Source organism: Syngnathoides biaculeatus, chromosome 16, assembly GCF_019802595.1.
Source record: "Syngnathoides biaculeatus isolate LvHL_M chromosome 16, ASM1980259v1, whole genome shotgun sequence".
NCBI lineage: Eukaryota > Metazoa > Chordata > Actinopteri > Syngnathiformes > Syngnathidae > Syngnathoides > Syngnathoides biaculeatus.
In genome coordinates, this window is record NC_084655.1 from 2,841,121 (window position 1) to 2,864,683 (window position 23,563).

The following is a 23,563-nucleotide window of genomic DNA, read 5'->3' on the forward strand; positions in this document are numbered from 1 at the left end:
TGAACACCATGCTATATTGCAAGTTCTTCTACTAAAAAATCATAGAGGGGTCTGAAAATTTCATTGTAGGTGCATGTCCACTGTGAGAGAGATAATCTAAAATGAAAAATCCAGAAATCACAATGTATGATTTTTTAACGATTTCTTTGTGTGATACAGCTGCAGATAAGTATCTGAACACCTGTTTATAAGATAGAATTCTGACCCTCGAAGACCTGTTAGTCCGCCTTTAAAAGTCACCTTTTCCGCCTGCGGCTAGAAATTCTGCACATTAAAAGTTATAAACAAAATCGGTGACAAAGGGCAGCCTTGGCGGAGTCCAACTTACTGGAAACAAGTCCAGCTTATTGCCGGGAATGCAGACCAACATCTAACACCGGTCTTACACGGACCGAACAGCCCGTATCAGCTCCCAAAGAACCCTGCACAGGACTTTCCAAGGGACACCGTTGAACAGTTTCTCCAAGTCCACAAAACACATGTAGACTGGTTAGACGAAAAGTGCCGAGGGTGGGGCGCTGGTGCACTGTTCCATGGCCAGGATGAAAACCACATTGCTCCACCTGAATCTGAGATATGACTTCCTGATGGACCCTCCTCTCCAGTACCCCTGAATCAACCTTTCCAGGGAGGCTGAGGAGTATGATCCCCCTATACAGTAGATGGAACACACCCTCAGGTCACCCTTCTTAGAAAAGGGACCACCACCATAGTCTGCCAATCCACTGTCCTCGATGTCCACGCAATGTTGCAGAGGCGTGTCAACCAGGACAGCCCCGCAACATCCAGAGCCTTTAGGAATTCTAGGTGAATCTCATGCACCCCCAGGGCCCTGCCACCAAGGAGCTTTTTAACCACTTTGGTGACCTCAACCTCAGAGACAGAAGAGCCCACATCAGAGCCCAGAATCTGCTTCCTCATGGGACGTCGTGTCGGTAGAATTGAGGAGGTCTTCGAAGTATTCTCCCCACTGACTCACAACGTCCCAAGTTGAGGTCAGCAGTGCCCCACCCTCACGATACACAGTGTTGACAGTGCACTGCTTTCCCCTCCTGAGATGCCAAATTGTGGACCAGAATTTCCTCTAAGTTGTTCTCATTTGGAGATGTATTTCCTTTTTCAAGACGAGTTACAGGATCGAAAGATTGTACAGTATATTTTTCACGACTGTTTCTTGATATGGATTTTAATTCAGGCACCTCTTTGTTTTGCACAATATAAATCATGAATAAGAAATAATTTGGAGTTGTACTTCCTATTTTAAGCACAAGTTATTTTAGTTACAGAATTGAAAGAGTTTACAGTAGTTTGTATTAGGAATAAATTATCAAGGTTGCACATCATTGTATGTCACAAGTATTTATGTATACATTCAGAAAAAAAGAGGTAAAAAGAATAGGGAAAAAGTTAACTAAAATCAGTTGTACAACAATATAAATCGACTCAAAATGAAATAATGATACAGTCACATTCCTTAAATAAAGCCTGACCAAATCCAATCTAGTAAGTCTTCTCCATTTTAAAGATATCTTGGACCGCTTTAATCCAATCCTCAATTGTGGGAGTATTCTTTATCAACCAATTCCTTGTGATAGCTTTTTTGTATGTACTGTATGTATTCATTTTCTGATCCCTTTACAGTGTCCTGCATTATTCCCAAGCATAAAGTTTAAAATTTTAAAGGAATCATAACTTTCATCCTTTTCTCCATAATTTGTTAGTCTTCCCACTATTTTGAAATGTTCACCAAATTTGAATTTTGTGCATATTCAGTTTATAACCTGATACGAGACCATATTCTCTCAGAGTTGTAATTCTATGCCCCTAATCTTCTTTTCCTTCCGGCTTGTCCCGTTAGGGGTCGCCACAGTGTGTCATCTTTTTCCATCCAAGCCTATCTCCTGCATCTTTCTCTCTTTGGTCTTCCTCTTGCTCTTTTCCCACGCAGCTCCATACTCAGCACCCTTCTACCAATATACTCACTCTCTCTCCTCTGGACATGTCCAAACCATTGAAGTCTGCTCTCTCAAACCTTGTCTCCAAAATATCCCATTTTGGCTGTCCCTCAAATGAGCTCATTTATAATCCTATCCAACCTGCTCACTCTGAGCGAGAAACTCAACATCTTCATTTCTGCTACCTTCAGTTTTGCTTCCTGTTTCTTCTTCAGTGCCACTAATCCGCACATCACTCTGTTTTATAGACTTTGCGCTTCATCCTAGCAGAGACTCTTCTGTCACATAACACACCAGACACCTTCCGCCAGCTTTTCCAACCTCCTTGAACCAGTTTCTTCACTTCCTTACCACACTCACCATTGCTCTGGATTGTTGACCTTGAATATTTGAAATCGTCCACCCTTGCGATCTCTTCTCTCTATAGCCCCACTCTTCCCCCTCCACTCCTCTCATTCACGCACATATATTCTGTTTTACTTCGGCTAATCTCCATTCCTCTCCTTTCCAGTGCATGTCTCCATCTTTCTAATTGTTCCTTTGTATGCTCCCTGCTTTCACTGCGTATCACAATATCATCTGCGAACATCACAGTCCAAGGGGATTCCAGTTCAACCTCATCTGTCAGCCTATCCATTACCACTGCAAACAGGAAGCGGCTCAGAGCTGATCCCTGATTCAGTCCCACATCCACCTTAAGATTTTCTGTCACACCTACAGCGAACCTGTCTGCTGCCATCATACATGTCCTGTACTATTCTAACATATTTCTCCGCCACACCAGACTTACGCATGCAGTACCACAGTTTTTCTCTTGGTACTCTGTCATAGGCTTTCTCTAGATCCATAAAGACACAATGTAGCTCCTTCTGACCTTCTACGTACTTTTCCACTAGCATCCTCAAGGCAAATAATGCATCTGTGGTACTCTTTCGAGGCATGAAACCGTACCATTGCTCGCAGATACTTATTTCTGTCCTGAGTCTAGCCTCCACTACTCTTTGCTATAACTTCATTGTGTGGCTCATCAACTTTATTCCTCTGTAATTCCCACAGCTCTGAACATCGCCCTTGTTCTTAAAAATGAGAACTAGTACACTTTTCCTCCAGTCTTCAGGCATCTTTTTGCCCGCTAGTATTCTGTTGAATAAGTTGGTCAAAAACTCCACAGCCACCTCTCCAAATTGCTTCCATACATCCACCGGTATGTCATCATGACCAACTTCCTTTTGATTTTTCATCCTTTGGAGTACCTTTCTAACTTCCCCCTCACTAATCATTGCCACTTCCTGGTCCTTCACAGCTGCCACTTCTACTCTTCCTTCTCTCTCATTTTATTCATTCATCAACTTCTCAAAGTATTCTTTCCATCTATTTAGCACACTCTTGGCACCAGTCAACACATTTCCCTCTCTATCCTTAATCACCCTTACCTGTTGCACATCCTTCCCATTTCTATCCCTCTGTCTGGCCAACCTGTAGAGATCCTTTTCTTCCTTCTTTCATGTCCAACCTGGTATACATGTTGTCATATGCTTCTTGTTTAGCCTTTGCCACCTCTACCTTCGCCCTACGTCGCAGCTCAATGTATTCTTTCCTCCTTTCGCCTCTCCTCAGTTCTCTCAGCGTCCAACTCCTTCTTCGCTAATCTCTTTCCTTGTATGACTTCCTGTATTTTGGGGATCCACCACGATTCTCCTTCTCCCCTTTCCTACCAAAAGACACACCAAGTACTCTCCTGCCTGTCTCTCTGATCACCTTGGCTGTCGTAGTCAGGTCTTCCGGGAGCTTCTCCTGTCCATCGAGATCCTGTCTCTCTTTCCGGAAGGCTGTACAACAGTCTTCTTTTCTCAGCTTCCTCCACATGGTTCTCTGCTCTTTGTCTTCTTAATCTTCTTACCCACCGCCAGAGTCATCCAACACAGCACCATCCTATGCTGTCGAGGTACACTCTCCCCTACCATAACCTTACAGCCAGTATCTCCTTCAGATTACATCATCTGCACCAAATATAATCCACCTGCGTGCTTCTACCTCCGCTCTTGTAGCTCACTCTTTCTTCTTGCCTCTTCTGGAAATAAGTGTTCACTACAGCCATTTCCATCCTTATTGCAAAGTCCACCACCATCTGTCCCTCAAAGTTCCTTTCCTAGATGCCGTACTTACCCATCACTTCTTCATTGCCCCTATTTCCTTCACCAACATATCCATTACAATCTGCACCAATAACAACCTGGCTGCCTTACTACCTTCTTCATAATACCTCTGTTTTAAAAAGGCTCGGTTTTTCTCAATCTGATTCCCATTTGGATATCGTTTTTCGTTTTTTTTTCCAGGTTTTTAAATTCATTTTCTGTTCAATTTTTCTCATCTTAACCTCTTGTGAAGTGCCAGTTTAGAAATTATCTTCCCTCTTGAGACAGCTTTACCTGCACCCCAAATAATGACGTTTTTACTGTTTTGTTAAGTTAAACTCTAAAAATACTGGAGTGTGGTCTGACAGATCCAATAACCCAATTTACATGGTCTTACAAAACCAATCTTTACTGTACATAAAGAAATAGTCAAAAGGTGTACAGTAATCCCTTGTTTTTAGAGGTTAATGGGGACCAGAATCCCCTGCGAAAAAACGCAAATTCGGACCCCCACACACTCACACAAAAATGTTCATGTATGTGTATCGAGGTACCACAATGATTAAAATATGTAAACAGTATTTATACTTTATATATTTGAGATTAAGATTACAACAGTAAACGCATTCAGTTAAATCCTTAATTATAAAACTTTTGTTCATGTTTCCAGCAACAGTTGCCTAACCGTCGTCGGGAAACGCAAGGGAAACACACGCACGCACACACGCGCACACACACGCAGACACACACACGCACACACAGACACATCGAAGGAGAGGCTTGTAGAGGCTTTAAAGGGATGGAAGGACCGCAATGCACCTTTTTGCTAATATTATACTGTTTTTATGCTGAATACGAATCTTAAATCCGTTATGAGGGACACATTTTTATTTTTCGATTATCTGCAACAAATGATCTCAGATTGCTGTATCCCCTGAAAAAGGACGGAAATGTGGCGGAGAAAGCCGATCAGGGGCGTGACGTAGGACGTTGTGACAACAACATGGATCCCGTAGGAATACACCGTAAACACTGTTTGAGGAAGCGTTGGTAGTCGCCCATGGTCGGCGGGATAGCGCCAGAAGAGCGTCGTTTGAACGCTAGTGAACGTCAATGATTGCTGGGAATCGGCGGAGAACGCCGGTCTGGATAAAAAGTTTTGAACAAGCACAAAAGTTCTCACCGAGACCAGCGTTCAACTTTTAATTTTAAACGCTATAGAACGCTGAGCAGAACGTCATGGTGTGATGGAGCCTTAAGAACGCTGATGAATTTTCAGATAATTTGAGCGAGGAATACTATTCTGAAGGGTACCACGAAGACGGTGAAGAATACAAGCTTCATGAAGGTGTTAAAGGTTATCAATTTGAGCCAGTTAGACAGCACACACGTTCGAATTCAGACAAAGTAGCTGGTGATGAAGATGCCGACATAGCACCCATTGTGGAGGATATGCCTCGTGTTGGAAATATCAATTGGTAAGCATTTGTGTAGTTGTTGTTTGGTTTAGTTAGTCATAAAGTGATAAATAGTAAAGGCCTCAATATCATGAATGTATATATGAAGCTTTCGGTGTAGTTTTGAAATTATGCAAACGCCGTGTATTTAGTGACTTTGTACACAACAACCTCGACAACTACTTTGCGTGCAAAATGCTTATTATTGCATCAAAACACACAGAAGCCGATAATGTTTTTCAAGTTGGTATATTTTCACAAATAAGTAATAATATAATAATAACAATAATAACATAAAATAAAAATAAGAATTTTTTATGGATTGGTGAGGAATTTTTGAAACGAATGGGTTTTTCTTCGTAGTGAATACAAAAGACTCTCACCTTATCGTTGTTCCAAAGCAGCACATCCCAGAATTTGTCACATAAGAGGTCCGCCCACGAAATAAGTCGTTTTGCATGTAAGAGAAACTAGGTCACAGTTTGCGGACTTTAATTAATATACACTTATATTTTTGGGTAAAAACATTACACATACACACTGCTGAGCTGCTATTGTAACTGTCCATCCATCCATTTTCTCACCGCTTATCCTCACGAGGGTCACGGGGAGTGCTGGAGCATATCCCAGCTGTCAACAGGCGGGACGCGGGGTACATCCTGAACTGGTTGCCAGCCAATCGCAGGAGACAAACAGCTGCACTCACAATCACGTCATGTTTAGCTTCTTCTATTTTCTAATGGTTGCTCCAACAGTGGACCTTTTTTCACCAAGCTACTTGCCAATTTCTCCGTAGCCCTTTCCAGCTGTATGGAGTGGTACGATTTTGTCTCTGTTCTCTTTGGACAGCTCTTTGGCCATGTTACAAGTTTGAATATAACTGATTGTATGGGGTGAACAGGTGTCTTTATGCAGCTAACACCCTCACACCACCCTTCCCATCTCTATCCCTCTGTCTGGCCAACCTGTAGGGATCCTTTTCTCCTTCTTTCGTATCGAATCTGGTGTACATGGTGTCCTATGCCTCTTTTAGCCTTCGCCACCTCTACCTTTAACCTATGACGCATCTCAATGCATTTTACATGTAAATAGCATAATTTGTTCTAAGCCCCGAGGCCATATGCATGTATGCCTTTTTCATATTTCTCGACGATTTCTTGGTTGTTTTTTTTTTTATGTACAAAACGTCTTCTCACTGGCACTACCCATGAATTTCTTGGGGCCCATAGTGAAAAAAGATGAATAAATCCACAAAGAATTTGTACAATACAAGTGTGCGCAAGCCTATGACAATGGTTTTGGTGATGAAGATCCAGGATGTGCGTTATTGGTAAAGATTGACGTCCCTTCCAGCCAATAGAGATGTGATGCCAGGAATATGCTACGTATTAGCCAATGGTAGAGCACATTTATCGTTCCACACAAACCGAGATACAGGATGTACGTCATGGATAAAGATTAACGTCCCCCCTAGCCAATGTGATGTCAGAAAGATGCTCCAGCAATAGCCAATGGGAGAGCAGCTTTATGGCACCACTTTCAAAACAAGATACAATGCAGGATGTTTATGTTTGGTGGAATCCAGCGCCATTTTTCTCCTTTCAGACAACAGCCGCACTCACAGTCACACCTATGGGCAATTTAGAGTGTCCGATTAATGTTGCATGTTTTCTGGATCTGGAGGAAACCGGAGTGGCCGGAGAAAACCCACGCAGGCACGGGGAGAACATGCAAACTCCACACAGACGGGGACGGGATTAATCCCTGGACCTCAGAACTGTAAGGTCAACGCTTTCCAGCTGCGCCACCGTGCTGCCCTCTTGTAATCATGACATTTTAAATTAAATTAAGATTTATCTGTAGAATTCCCATGTTACACGGGGGGGTGCATAAACATTTATGAGTATTTTCTGTCCCTTCCAACCTCCCCACAACCATATTATATCTTCCTTCCTTAGAGAGGATTTCTAATATATTTTAAAAAATCACCCTTTTCAACACAAATGTACCAACCCCCCTCCCCATCTGTGTCCTGTTTTGTATGATAATGAATAGACCTGTTTAAAGGCCTGTCTATTAAGTTTAGGGTGTTTCACGACCCATCGGAAAGGGAGTAGGACCCAAATGCAAGGCTCGGAAGATGCAAGGTAGTTCGGGGAGAAACGTTTATTGTTCCTTGGTCGGGGATCGGGCAGGCAGTCAGGTGCAGCAGCGGTAGTTGGGACGTCGGGCGAAGAGAGCAGGTGAGCGGGCAGGCAGGAGTCGGTACACGGGACATCGATCAAGGAAGGCAGAAGTGTCAAGGGAGTCAGGCTTACAGGGTCGGTCGGAGAACAGACGGAGGTCGGTACACACGGGTTGATGATCAGGGATACGGAAGTACTCGAACTGGGCATGAAGCTCAACGATCTGCCGCGGACCAGTCGTCATCGGGGTCATATAAATACACAGGAAGCATGAGGCGCAGGTGTGCGCCTCCCAATCAGCGCAACCGCGCGGGCACCTGCACAGCCCGGGCTGGAGCGGCAGGATCATGACAGGGTGGTCTGTATCGGTTAAAAGAGTCTCCTGCAGAAGTAGTACATCATTTTTTCATCAAATCTTTTTTCATTTTGTCGAGTATTTTTTACCTTTAATGGATTACGTACACCCTTCACGTGAAAAGAGGCCATCCTTATTGAAGATGTTTGGCTTTCCATTGTAATTCAAATATCCCTTCTAAAGTTATTACCACTCCACTCAAACTCAAGAGCTTGAATTGAAGGAAAAAGGAAAAAAGAAACTGTCAGGTTCACCAATCAGACATTCATTAAACAGGACAAAAAAGGAAGCAACGACACCAGTTCAAGTCTCACGAGGAGAGAGGAGAGGAACTGTCTCGTACAATTCACCACTGCACTCTCTGATTATCTTCTCAGCACGTCTATTTATTTAGTTTTAAGAATGCCCCTTATTTACATGGATGTTACAAAAAGGAGACGACAAGCAAAACAGTTTGAAACAAGGTGTACATGTTTGTTCATGTGCGTGTGGATGTGTGGAAGATTGCTGAATACGTGTGTGGTCATCATTTCTTTAACAGGCAGCAGTTCTAACAGTTCTGATGATTAGATGTTTTTGTTCTTGCTATCTCCTGCGAGGAGGCTGCCACGTTATCTAGAGCAGAGCAAAGCATTTCTTTATTGGAAGCAGATGTATGATAATTATGATCACTATTATTCCTACATTTCCCCCCTGTTTATCCTACATTTGCTACCACATTTTCAAGAGCAGAGCAAAGCATTCTTCATTGCAGGCAGAAACAGTAACTGAATTGGAGCAGAGGAAAGCATTTCTTCATTGTAGGCAGAAACAGTAACTGAATTGGAGCAGAGCAAAGCATTTCTTCATTGCAGGCAGAAACAGTAACTGAATTAGAGCAGAGCAAAGCATTTTTTCATTGCAGGCAGAAACAGTAACTGAATTCTAGCAGAGCAAAGCATTTCTTCATTGCAGTCAGAAGCAGTTACTTAATACTATTTATAATTATTTCTACATTAACCTCCTGTTTATCCTACATTTGCTCAAATCCTTAAATCATCTAATTGATCACCCTTTCGGCTTACACTCCGAGGAAAATATAGCACTAATTACTTGTAATCTTCTGGATCAGAGAACAGATCTGGAAGAGAAGTCATAACATCATCATCGTGGTCAACAATATCACTGTCATTACCCTGTTGTGCCAAGAGTGGATATATTTCTGCCAATTTTGAATTTGTCGGGGCAATAGCAGTGGTTATAAGTGGGTTAAGTGATGATGGAATACAACAACATCCACACAATGAAAGAATAACTGCAAACAGCTATAGAAACTAGGACAGAGAACACCAAATTTTTAGATTTGCCAAACTTTTTTTTTTTCTCCCCACCACTCAGACCTGGCTGATGTGTTTACACCAGAGTGCTCCTTCATCTTGTGGTTCAGGGTGTGGAGGCCTTGAATGGCCCTTGTGCGTGACCCATCAGGTGCTGTGATATTTGGAGTAAACAACACTGGTCACTGAACATTGAGCAGTCGCCACCCTTCTTGGCCAGGAGCATGTCGACCGCTATGCGGTGCTGGAACGTCATGAGTGACGTTGCACCTGGTTGTTCCCTCATGGCAATAAAGCCTGCTTCCGTATAATTACCTACTTTCTGTACATTGTAATGTAAGTAGTTGATTCTGTCAACGTTTTTATTCAGAGTTATCCATAACAAGATGAATTCCCATCCTGCAGCAATCTCGTTAACCCAACTTATACTCATCTGGTATTCCGTTGGGATCCCATTTGCATCAATGTATGTCAGATCTCCGTCTTTCCAAGAGGACCTTCGCCTTCGGGAGAACCCAAGGGGAGGTCCAAAGATAGATGCGCCCAATTGTATATCCTCTGCTTTGGATGGAAAAACAGTCACAGATAAGAGCAGTGATACCAGTGTACACGTTTCTGCTGCATTTATCAGTGTGTCATTCAACTTTTGACCAACACACCACCACAACAAATCGCTGCATGGGAGCAGTGGGGCAGTTTGCAGATGGATATCATGACACCATGTTTTGTTGAGACTTCCCACCTTAAAATCTGTCCCTGTAAAGCTAACACAGGAGAAATTAGCCAATGCAACATTAGTAGAAAATATCAGTTTATCATTTACTGGCTTAGTTGTTGGATAAACACTTTTCCATTTCTGACAAGTGGTGTTAGGAGTTGTTTTAATCATTACCTCCAGGGTACATTGTGTTGGGATTTCTGTTGGAATGACACGCATTAGTGGCCCAGGGCCCATGCATGTGATGTAACTATAGTTTACCTTGTTAGCTGCATTCTACATTAATAACAACCAGTTTTGTTTGGTATTTGTAAAAAAGATAATCATAATAATGAAAAAATGTTCCTCAGGCTTTTTCGGTTAAAATACTCCCTCCATAGTATACGTACTCTTTTGTCTGGCATTCGGGTTTAAGGTAGCATTAAATTGGCAAATGGTGAGAAGAAAGTGGGTGTTTCATTTAGCATAAGCCCAAAGATGGAATCCCCAGCAATTAGACTCTGCCAAGGAATTGAAAAAGTGCTGAACTGATTCACTGGGAGGCACACATGGAGTCCTCCTCTCATGCCTCGGTGACTCCCGCATAGTTGTTTACCAAAGTTATTTGAAATTAGGTTGCACCTCTTTGTGTTATGTGTGGTAGGCATAGTTGACTGAGTAAAATTATTGGTTCTGTTGTTATGTATTTTTGTCAGCTTTACAGGTGTCCAAAAGTAGCATATGAACAAAAATATCATTACGGCTGTCAATGTTGCAGCCCAACATGCAATCATGTTATTTAGCCATTTTGAAGTCATGTCGACCAAGTCACCCCTAAATGAGTCAAGTGTCTTTTAAATCTTCACCAGCCTTCAGGTATTTTCAGATACTATAAATCTGCACCCACCGTATGCTGGACTTTGGTGGAGGTGCACGATATTAACCCTCGAACTCCCTGCTGCTGTGAGAAAGTACTTTGCTGTCATCCAAGTTTATTGTACTTCCACATCATTTAAGTGGTAAGATTTTATCAAGTCTTGCGTTCCATGGACAAATTATTTTACATCAACTTCATGAGCTGTGATACCTTTTATGGCCCTTTTCACATCATCTTGAGTCCAGCTATTTTTGTTGTTGTTTTTTTTTTTCTGTGTGTGTTTCTCTTATTTTATCCTGCAGGTTAACTATATATATTTTTTGTGTGTATGTTGAGCTTGCCAGCAAAGTCATCTTGTGTTATCCACAAATTTAGATGTTTTATTTTAGTAGGACATTTGCTTTCTACAAACTTCTAGTCCTGATACATCATTATTAATTTTTTTTCAGATGCTGTTGTTCAACTATTTTGCTATTTATCAACTATTTAGCTATTTGTTTTTCCCCTGTACGAGTCAATGGTTCACCTCGGGTGACTATACTGACTTCCCCTGAACAGGGTGACAATTACGTTCTGTTTGAGGTAATTTTCAAGCTTCTACCACAAGTGGCAGAGAATTCTTACCTCTGCATCTTCAAACAGTTGTCACTCAATTTCCTGTTCAAATGAGGTAGCGAACCTCCACTCACACTTTTACACATGCACACGTTTCACGGAGCTCACGTACAGGGCACACCTTGCCCTTTTCTCAGTTTTATAGACTAATTAGTCTACTCGATAGGGACTAGTATTCTCGAGGTTTGGTTCTGCCGCAGTCATCCAGACGCGCATTCACTCATTCCTCATGAGTGTGGGAGTTTCCTACTCACCAGAGATGCCTTTACTTCCTTCGGCTTCTCGTCAACCCTCAGCCTCCAGATGCAAAGTCGAGGCCCAGTCCCATAAAGGGTCTCAAGTGCCGTGGCCACGGTCTTTGCCTGGACGTCAACTCAGCCTCTTGAAACCTCAGGTATCTTGAGATCCGGCTCGAAGGACCAAGTAAATGTCAGGTTCACCAATTAGACATTCATTAAACAGGACAAAAAAGGAAGGCACCAGTTCAAGTCTCGCGAAGAGAGAGGAGAGGAACTGTCTCGTACAATTGACCCCTCCGTACAGGGCACTTAACCACGCTTCCTGAAGTGATGTCACGCCACGTGCGCTGACGTCAGACAAACAATTAGCAAAAATATCGGCGCAGCAATAAAAAAATAGAGCAAAACTGTCCGATTTACCTGCTGATTTTTCACTCGCGTTCTTAGCTAACAGTCAAATATCGTTGAAAAGCAGACAGCAGGGCTTCAAGTATTTCAGTGAGGGGTAAAAATGCATATCGACGGAGAAACCATTGATATTAGCGCGAGATCTTTCCAGAGTCAGAGGAAGACCGAGAAGCCACATAATATAATATATTATAACCCAAAGACGAATTCGTCATTGACAGTTTCCTATTTTCGTGTTACATATCACAGTTGTGTGGTGAATCTGTATATGTATCTGTACAGCCGTTTGTGAACCGCCGTATGAAGGAAAAGAAGAAGGCGAGGCTTGATTTACGAGTTGTTTCTCTCTTTTTGTTTGTGTAACGTCACGCGCTCCCCTCAATAATTATTCTTGAATTAGTGCCGAACCTACGCAAGTCCCGACCGAGTACGACAATCACTACTTTAGTGTCCTCAAACATCCTTCCTTCAGTCTTGGTGTCTCGGTGCACGTCGAAGGCTTTTAGGACTGCGAGTCCGGTTTAGCTTACCTAATTAGCCGCGAACAATGGGACACGTTTGTGCAGCCAGATCATCGCAAAATATCGCTCAACACAGATCAATTGTGAAAATCATTCACACGTAGCTATATTATGCAAGCGAAGAACTGCTAATTCATTTATATGAGACATGTATTGAAAATCAAATATGGGACTTACCTTCGTGCAAACATATCTGTTCCGGTTGATTGATTCAGTTGATCATGCGGTCTTCCTCAAAGTTTTATCCATCAAAGACATTTTTCGTACTCGGTCTTCTGTTCCGGTTGATTTTAGATGGATTCAGTTGATGATGCGGTCTTACACAAAGTTTGATCCATCAAAGACATTTTTCGTACTGGGTCTTCGGTTTTGGAAAGGGTACGAATTGAACTCCACCAACTAGCCTTTCAGGATACCTGTCGTCACTATTATAAAGTCCGTGACTACACCTCTTAACCATATCTATTGTTAAAGAACCCAAATACGCGATAAAACGCCAACAGAAGTTATACTGGACCATCCAGCCAGCGTTGTCTGAGATTTGAGTCTGAGATTATACAGATCTCTGGCCTCTGATTGGTCAGTGACGCGGATTGCGCAACATCCACGGAGGGGTCAATTCACCACTGCACTCTCTGATTATCTTCTGCTCAGCACCTCTATTTATTTAGTTTTAAGACGCCCCTTATTTACATGGATGTTACAAAAAGGAGACGACAAGCAAAACAGTTTGAAACAAAGTGTACATGTTTGTTCATGTGCGTGTGCATGTGTGGAAGATTGCTGAATACATATGTGGTCATCATTTCTTTAACAGGCAGCAGTTCTAACAGTTCTGATGATAAGATGTTTTTGTTCTTGCTATCTCCTGCTAGGAGGCTGCCACGTTATCTAGAGCAGAGCAAAGCATTTCTTTATTGGAAGCAGATGAATGATAATTATGATCACAATTATTCCTACAGAAACAAACAAAAAAAGCAATAGAATCGAACCAGAACATTGTGAATTGAAAACATTTCACCGATGTCTCAAATTGAACTTCCTTTTTTGAGGTTATGTTTATGACCCTGTAGAGCTTGTGCACGTGATGTCACCATTTTCACAGCACCATATTGCAGGTCAAAAAGAGCTGCTCAACAGTGTGGGGGACATTGAGCCGGAGCAGAATATACACAATGCCTGAGACTTGTGCTGTTGTTTGCTACAACGGACAAGACAGATATTCAAAGAGATCATTCTATGGAATACCACCTGAAAAGATGAGAAAAGATCGGTAAATTTTGGCAATTAAATGTGATGGATGGTGCCCAACCAAATACACACGGTTATGTAGCGATCACTTCACTTCAGGTAGGAATTATTCTTCTCATTCTCAAATTCCCAAAAAGTAGTTATAATCCCAAATTGGCTCATTTGAAAACAATGCATATTAAAAAAAAATAACAAGGAGTCGTCTCCAACATACACGGAAGCATGTTGCGGCCAACCTCTTCCTCACAGACGTTTTTTTTTAATATGGATTGTTCTCCAATGCAGCCCTATGGGGGCACAAACCAGTGCAATCTGTAGGCCGGTCCCAAGCCCGGATAAATGCAGAGGGTTGCGTCAGGAAGGGCATCCGGCGTAAAAACTGTGCCAAACAAATATGAGCGTTCATCTAAAGAATCCCATACCGGATCGGTCGTGGCCCGGGTTAACAACGCCCGCCCCCGGCACTGCTAACCTACAGGGCGTCGGTGGAAATTCAGCTACTGTGGGTCGAAGACAAAGAAGAGGAGGAAACCGGATCCAGCGTCAGAAGAAAAAGAGGAATGCACAGAGCCTACAACTGAGTGTAGGGACTTTGAATGTTGGGACTATGACAGGAAAAGCACAGGAGTTGGTTGACATGATGATTAGGAGAAAGGTTGATATTCTGTGCATCCAAGAGAGCAGGTGGAAAGGTAGTAAGGCTAGAAGTTTGGGAGCAGGGTTTAAATTATTCTACCACGGAGTAGATGGGAAGAGAAATGGAGTAGGGGTTATTTTAAAGGAAGAGCTGGCTAAGAATGTCTTGGAGGTAAAAAGAGTATCAGATCGAGTGATGAGACTAAAATTTGAAATTGAGGGTGTTATGTATAATGTGGTTAGCGGCTATGCACCACAGGTAGGATGTGACCTAGAGTTGAAAGAGAAATTCTGGAAGGAACTAGATGAAGTAGTTCTGAGCATCCCAGACAGCGAGAGAGTTGTGATTGGTGCAGATTGTAATGGACATATTGGTAAAGGAAACAGGGGCGATGAAGAAGTGATGGGTAAGTACGGCATCCAGGAAAGGAACTTTGAAGGGCAGATGGTGGTGGACTTTGCAAAAAGGATGGAGATGGCTGTAGTGAACACTTATTTCCAGAAGAGGGAGGAACATATAGTGACCTACAAGAGCGGAGGTAGAACCACGCAGGTAGATTATATTTTGTGCAGACGATGTAATCTGAAGGAGGTTACTGACTGTAAAGTAGTGGTAGGGGAGAGTGTAGCTCGACAGCATAGGATGGTAGTATGTAGGATGATTCTGGTGGTGGGTAGGAAGATTAAGAAGACAAAGGTAGAGCAGAGAACCATGTGGTGGAAGCTGAGAAAGGAAGAATGTCGTGCGGCCTTCCGGAAAGAGGTGAGACAGGCTCTCGATGGACAACCGAAGCTCCCGGAAGACTGGACGACGACAGCCAAGGTGATCAGAGAGACAGGCAGGAGAGTACTTGGTGTGTCATCTGGTAGGAAAGGGGAGAAGGAGACTTGGTGGTGGAACCCCAAAATACAGGGAGTCATACAAGGAAAGAGATTAGCGAAGAAGAAGTGGGATACTGAGAGGACTGAGGAGAGGCGAAAGGAGTACATCGAGATGCGACGTAGGGCAAAGGTAGAGGTGGCAAAGGCTAAACAAGAGGCATATGAAGACATGTACACCAGGTTGGACACAAAAGAAGGAGAAAAGGATCTCTACAGGTTGGCCAGACAGAGGGATAGAGATGGGAAGGATGTGCAGCAGGTAAGGGTGATTAAGGATAGAGATGGAAATGTGTTGACTGGTGCCGGTAGTGTACTAAATAGATGGAAAGAATACTTTGAGAAGTTGATGAATGAAGAAAATGAGAGAGAGGAAGAGTTGAAGAGGCAAGAGTGAAGGACCAGGAAGTGGAAATGATTACTAAGGGGGAAGTCAGAAAGGCACTACAAAGGATGAAAAATGGAAAGGCAGTTGGTCCTGATGACATACCGGTAGAGGTATGGAAGCAATTTGGAGAGATGGCTGTGGAGTTTTTGACCAACTTATTCAACAGAATACTAGCGGGCGAAAAGATGCCTGAAGAATGGAGGAAAAGTGTTCTAGTTCCCATTTTTAAGAACAAAGGGGATGTTCAGAGGTGTGGGAACTATAGAGGAATAAAGTTGATGAGCCACACAATGAAGTTATGGGAAAGAGTAGTGGAGGCTAGACTCAGGACAGAAGTAAGTATCTGCGAGCAACAGTATGGTTTCATGCCTAGAAAGAGTACCACAGATGCATTATTTGCCTTGAGGATGCTCGTGGAAAAGTACAGAGAAGGTCAGAAGGAGCTACATTGTGTCTTTGTGGATCTAGAGAAAGCCTATGACAGAGTACCAAGAGAGGAACTGTGGTACTGCATGCGTAAGTCTGGTGTGGCAGAGAAGTATGTTAAAATAGTACAGGACATGTATGATGGCAGCAGAACAATGGTGAGGTGTGCTTTAGGTGTGACAGAGGAATTTAAGGTGGAGGTGGGACTGCATCAGGGATCAGCTCTGAGCCCCTTCCTGTTTGCAGTGTTAATGGATAGGCTGACAGATGAGGTTAGACTGGAATCCCCTTGGACCATGATGTTCGCAGATGATATTTTCATATGCAGTGAAAGCAGGGAGCACGCAGAGGAACAATTGGAAAGATGGAGACATGCACTGGAAAGGAGAGGAATGAAGATTAGCCGAAGTAAAACAGAATATATGTGCGTGAATGAGAAAAGTAGAGGGGGAAGAGTGAGGCTACAGGGAGAAGAGATAGCGAGGGTGGACGACTTCAAATACTTGGGGTCAACAATACAGAGCAATGGAGAGTGTGGTCAGGAAGTGAAGAAACGGGTCCAAGCAGGTTGGAACAGCTGGCGAAAGGTGTCTGGTGTGTTATGTGACAGAAGAGTGTCTGCTAGGATGAAGGGCAAAGTTTACAAAACAGTGGTGAGGCCGGCCATGATGTACGGATTAGAGACGGTGGCACTGAAGAAACAACAGGAAGCTGAACTGGAGGTGGCAGAAATGAAGATGTTGAGGTTCTCGCTCGGAGTGACCAGGTTGGATAGGATTAGAAATGAGCTCATTAGAGGGACAGCCAAAGCTGGATGTTTTGGAGACAAGATTCGAGAGAGCAAACTTCGATGGTTTGGACATGTTCAGAGGCGAGAGAGTGAGTATATTGGTAGAAGGATGCTGAGGATGGAGCTCCCAGGCAAAAGGGCGAGAGGAAGACCAAAGAGAAGGTTTATGGATGTGGTGAGGGAAGACATGAGGGCAGTTGGGGTTCGAGAGGAAGATGCAGGAGATAGGCTAAGATGGCAAAAGATGACACGCTGTGGCGACCCCTAACGGGACAAGCCGAAAGGAAAAGAAGAAGAAGAAGAAGAAGTTCTCTAATGAGTCCAATGCGTATTTAAAAAAAAACAAAATAAACCGTCGGTCACACAGAGGTTTACGTAGGTGAACGTGTGGCCGACGGAGGAGCCGAGTCCGTCTTATTTTTTTTCACGCATTGTTCTCAAATGAGCCAACTTGGCATTATAAGTACTTCTTGGGAAATGCTATGGAGGAGCCTTCTCACTTGTCCTCTTTTTCTTTCCAATCATAGTTAATGAATGCGAGTTTGTGTGAAACCAGGGGTTATTTACATTAATATTGGTATTTGTATTGAATACTGTCTGAAAAGACCGATGGATTTTGGAAAAGGTTAACATGTAGCCGAACACACTTCCGGGTTCATGAGCCGTGTCCCCGTTGAGAACAGATCCAGCTACAAAGTATATGTATGTGTCCAGACTTTTATACGGTTTCAAACTTTTCTGTGGAAATCTCGGCGACTTACTCACCAGATCCATGTGTATATCCAGTTGTCCAAGCGGAAGCGAATTAACAGTCCAATTTCTTATCGTCGAAAACATCGATTTCGGCATTAAATACTGGTTCTCTATGTCGAGTTTATCTAATTTTTCCACGTACCGTCGTTTATTTTCACCTTCTAAATGTCTGACAGTATTGGAAAAGACTCTGGGCATGGTCCTACAAGAAATATTTCTGTGTAGTCTCCAAACGACTTAGCATTGAGCAATGCTTAGCTTGACTGGCAATATGGCGAGGTAAACAAAAGTCACGTGATTTTATGACGTAGGTGCACGAGCTCTATAGGAGCCGTGATGTTTTATTGGCACAAAGGAAAAGTACTTGTTGCCAACTGTAGAGAGTAAAGTTTGTTTGTAATTACTCAGATCTTCCCCGATCCTATCCGTTTTTTGTCATAGTGTCATAAAAGTAACGTAAAGTAATGTGATTTTTTTTATACTTTTTTTTGTTTATTTTTTAAATTTAATTTTCAATATATAAAGTTTGTCCCCCAATCGCCATCACATTGTCTCCTAACCATAAACATTTCTTTGTCCTGACGAAATAGATTGACCGGTCAGTCCGTCTGAAGGTGTCCAGTTTATTTCTAAAGCCTCCTGTGGCGCCTCGGCTTGTGGTGCTCTTCTTCTTGAAACTCAGGGTCTGCTCCATATCAGGTTGTTGAGTCTGTCAGCCTAGTTCGCTGAGGTTGATACATTGGAGAAAATAAATATTTGAACAGCCTGCTATATTGGAAGTTCTCCCACTTAGAAATCATGGAGGGATCTGAAATTTTCATCGTAGTTGCATGTCCACTGTCAGAGAGATAATCTAAAAAGAAAAATCCACAACAATTTATTTGTGTGATACAGCTGCAAATAAGTATTTGAACACCTGAGAAAATCAATGTTAATATTTGGTACAGTAGCCTTTGTTTACAATAACAGAGGTCAAACGTGTTGGGTTTATCACCTAACTTGCTGGAATAGTTGCACAAATAACGGACAAGAAATCGTCTTTCTTCTGATCAGGAGGACGTGAGAGACAGGCCAGTTACAGTCTCCAAACACGTTCTGAACCAGCCTCTCACGTACTCTTTTTTTCAAAAGGAGGGGTGAGCAGATGAAATGAACAAAGGTACAGTTTTGGTGATGATGTGGCACATTGTATAATGATGATTTACCACATTCTTTGGTTATTATGGAGTTGTCCTTGGCCACTTGTAGGAAGATACTATTGCATCTGTGTGTAGGAGCTCGTCCTGTGAACAAGACTCTTTGAAGCAAGGAGGATACTGTGGCTTTGTTGCAAGTCCATAATAAATGTATTAACGATAACTCTAACATTTCCCCCCTATTTATTATGGCATTGCAGACATTGTTACATCATCTTGCAACTTCTCCTAACAAATGAATTTTTAATGGAAATTATTACATCCACACGGCGAATAGAAAATCATCATCGTCGTCGTCATGGTCATTCTTCACCATTAAAGGATACATCTCCGCCACCTGTTTGTTCATGGGTGACATAACAGTGTTAATAAGTTTCACAATGAGAGCACGCAGGAATCCAAGAACATCCACACAAAGTCAAAATTGCTGGAAAAAATAGCAATTGATACCAAATTTGAGGACAACAGGGCTGTGCATCTTCCAAAGGGATTCATCCAGGTCTCTCACACGGAGGTGTCAATACCTGAAGGAGTCATTCAGGGTTCGAAGACCCTCTGTGGCATGACTCCATAGCTGTTTGTTGGCCTTCACTGCGCAACATTGTTCTCCAAACATAGCACATATTTTTCCTCTCTCAGCCTGTGTCCAGTTGCCCAATTCTTGTACGTTGTGATGAATGGAGTTGATTCTGTCTACGTTTTTGTTGGTTGTACGCCGACAACCTGAGGACTCAAAACCTGCTGCCAAATTGATCAGCCAATTTATACTCACTTAGAACATCAGTGGCGTCGATGTATGTTAAAATACTTGTCGTTCCCATACCGCTTCTCTTCCGACCAAGGGTAAAACTACATGTACAGTAGATATTAATTGATGAACAGACATAGGATGAACAGACAAATGGCAATAATCAAGTTATTTGAGCACAGTAACCTGTTGCATTTTTTTTCCAATTTATACCTCCGCATCACCATCAGATATCTGTATGTGGCAATTACTAATATGAATTATCAATCACAAAAATGGTTTTACACATCAATGCTGATAAATTTCTTAATTTGTTTGCAGTTCCAATAAATTTGATGTACATCATTAGAAAATAATGTTTTTTGGTTTTTAAAAGAAGTTAGTGTATACACAGAATCCCGTTTTTTTTTTTTTTGTCCTTCATTATCAGGTACCGTTCCTCTCCTAAATTCAATTTTCCTAGCCGCTTACTCTCATAAGGGTTGTGGGAGTGCTGGAGCCAATCCCAGCTGTCATCAGGCAGGAGGCAGGGTACGCCTTGAACTGGCCGCCAGCCAATTGCAGGGCACATCGAGACAGACAACAGTCCCACTCACAATCACATCTAGGGAAACTCCAGAGTGTCCAATCAATGTTGCACGCTCCTGCAACGCGGGAGGAACTGGAGCGCTCGAAGGAAACCTACACAGGCATTGGGGAAACATGCAATTCCATACAGGAGGAGCTGGGACTAAACCCCAGTCCTCAGAACTGTGAGGCCAAAGCCTTACAGCTGTGTCACTGTGATGCCTTTTTTCTACCATGAGAACCCAATTACTATTTTGGAATGCCTGTTGCAATTTGAAACCAATTTTCTACATCTAATTTAGTGTTTACTTTAATTAACTCAAATTCACTTTTTTTTTCTATGCAGTTATCGAACTTGATTTCTAGGACCTTGGGTGGTTCCCACAGGTACCACTCGAGCAGAAAAAATAAAATCGAACACCCAACAAAAAAATTTAACTGTTTAGTTGCCATTATGATAGCAGACTCAATCCCCTAAATGTCTCAGTCATGGTGTTTTCTTCACCGGAGTTGAGACAGAAGGGTTCTAAATACCACGACCCCCTTTGTCACTGGAGTACAGCGACTTTGGCAGTGGGAATTAGAACAGCTATCATACAAATAAATAAAACAATAAAACACATTAGTATTTACAATGGTTTCAAAATCAATAACCTTCTTACAATGAGACAAATTAACTCAAGTATTCCTTTCTGCTATTTTTAAAGCTGTTGGCATGTTTGGTTGGAAAGAGTTCTATCCATTTTGAAAAGGCATCTATAATGACCAGACCAAACCCTTTTTTTTCCTTCACTTTTAATTCAATAGACTCATGGATAGTTTTTAAACAGATATTGTGGTGTAAGGAACCGTCCTCTACATTGGCTAAAAGCACCTTGTGGATTATTTCTTGCACATGTCAAACATGTCCTACATTTTTTTTTAATAAAAATTGAATCCATAAATTCTGTCATGTTGATTGTATAGACTCATATCCCTCCTGTTTGAGATATGTGACAAAATCATAGCTCAAAATGGCCGCCTAATGATAGGATAGGTTTGTTGTTTGGTCACACATAGATGTCTTTTTACAATGTTGCGCATATCTTCTTAATGTGTCTTATCTAAATTTTGTCTAAATTTACGTTTTTTTTCACTGCAGCTTCCTTTAGTATTCTATCACAAAAAGCATTTCCAAATGAAATCATATCTTTGTTTGATGTATGTGTGAGGCATTTGCATACAGTAATTTTTTGGGGCATTTGCATTGCAATAATTAAATCAACTAACAATTTCGCATGTGTTACTTTGGCTGTGGATGAATTAAACCCCCTATTTTTTTTTTCCGTGCTGCGCAAAAACATGCACTGTTGCAAATGCATATTGGCTGGCTATACCATGCATTTTCATAGATGAGCCATCTACAAATAGCACTTCTTTCTAAAAGCTAATCTCTCAGGCCACTTCTACTTTTGGCTCATATTTCTGATAACTTTTGACAATCACGTTTTGCACCATCCTCATGACTTTCTCATGACGTGGTAAAAATTTTTGCTGGGTTCGACGTTGCTTTTTTGTCTCAGTACGCAGTGCAGTGACTGCATGTGGTAGTCTTTAGAATCAGAGGATGGAGCAAAACTATGGTTGAACTCGTTTCTACAGCAATAGATGTCACAATAACTGCTCTTACATACTGGGGTACGGCACATGCTACACTGAGTCTCTATGTTGCACCAAAACTGAGGTCATAAAATGACCTTTACAATCTAGTATCTACATAAAGGATTTGCTATAATCTGACACTAGTTCCTTCATATCTCACTGAAAACATTTTCTGATTCTTCTGTTCATTTTAACAATTATGTCATTTTGAGGTCTTCCTCATACATTAATTTGGACAAAGGCGCAGTTATTGTTGCATAGTTTGTTTGTGGTTTTGGTACATTAAGTACAACTTTTTTTCTATCATCTAAAATTGTTCTTGCTGCGCTAAAAGGTTGTGTCCTAAGCTCTTATCTTGTTGTTAACTTGTTCTTGCTAACCTCGTGTCCCTCCTGTGCTAAATGTTTTAACAATGCTATTGTATCACTTTGCAAGTTTCCTTGTGGGGTGATGCAACCAAAACACCATCCTCATAAAGTAGAATTTGATTGCCACGTGTTAGTTAAAATGTGGACATACTAGCTGTCATAACTTGTGAATAAATTGTTGGCCTTTCACAGTATACTTGAGGTAACCTGGTAAATGTGTATGTTTGCCTTCAAATGCAAATACAACTCAATCCATTACTGTAAAAACCGTCTAATGCATCTAGTTTTAATTGATATTGTTTCATAAATAGCCTATATTCTGTTTTACGTCTAATTTGTACAAGTTGCGCTCCCCAAATGAGTCCCACATCTGATAGTCCTATTGACCATATGCATTCTGAGACTTCTTTTCAAACTATTTTTCCTCTTCCTCTGTTAAGAGGCAAGAGTTGATACCGCGTCACTTTTGATGAAGGTGACGGCCTGTACTAACCTATACTTTTCAAATTTTCCTTGTCTAGTTTCAAATTAGTTGCTGTTTGGTCTCTTTTGACAAAACCTCACAACCACTCTGAGTGTGTGTCATATGGTTTAAACAGTGACACATGTGGCAACATTAAGCGTCTGTCTTTTAAGGCCTGTGGGAGTCTGAACCTTGTGGCTGCCCTCCCCGATTGTTTGTGTGCAGATAATCAACTGTTATTTATTTATTTTTTCTCTTCTTTTTTTCTGGAGTGTATTTGTTGAGTTTGTTTTCGTAATGAAAATCTCGGCCTGGAGTTTTTTTATTATTATTTTTTTTAACCTCATTGTTACATTAAGAAAGTCTTCATTTATCTTATCCTGTTGTTCTGTTAGGAAATGTTCTGCTTACTGTCGCAGTGTCTTTCCCATAAAAGTTGTAGCTTGTCTGTTTCTTTTTATCTTTCAGAATGTTCTCCACATGGAGATATTCCTCCTATGTGTCAGTCATCAGGCCAGTGTAATATTTGTTAACCTTGTTGTAATTTGTGTCTTTTAAACCTGCATGGAGAGTATGTCAACAGCTGTTGAAATGGCCTATTCTCCATCTTCCTGCAGGCCACTGTAAATCTTGAATACAGTTATCATTCTCACTCTGTATTCCTCAAAAGGCTCATCATCTTTTGTTTTTCTCCTC

General features: G+C 41.8%; 1 protein-coding gene and 1 long non-coding RNA gene across 5 annotated transcripts in view; one reads left to right on the forward strand and one right to left on the reverse strand.

The window, feature by feature from the left end:
* nbr1b (NBR1 autophagy cargo receptor b) overlaps window positions 1-23,563 on the forward strand; it is a 118,792-nt gene that overhangs the window by 59,717 nt on the left and 35,512 nt on the right. The gene's annotated exons all lie outside the window — the stretch shown is intronic.
* Window positions 5,878-11,988, reverse strand: LOC133514557 (uncharacterized). Of its 2 annotated transcripts, none has more exons than XR_009798818.1 (3): window positions 11,848-11,988; window positions 8,178-9,962; window positions 5,878-8,115 (listed from the first exon to the last, which is right to left on the reverse strand). It is a non-coding gene; the product is annotated as an uncharacterized LOC133514557 (long non-coding RNA). The 2 variants fall into 2 exon arrangements; XR_009798817.1 differs by having other exon boundaries at window positions 8,178-9,965.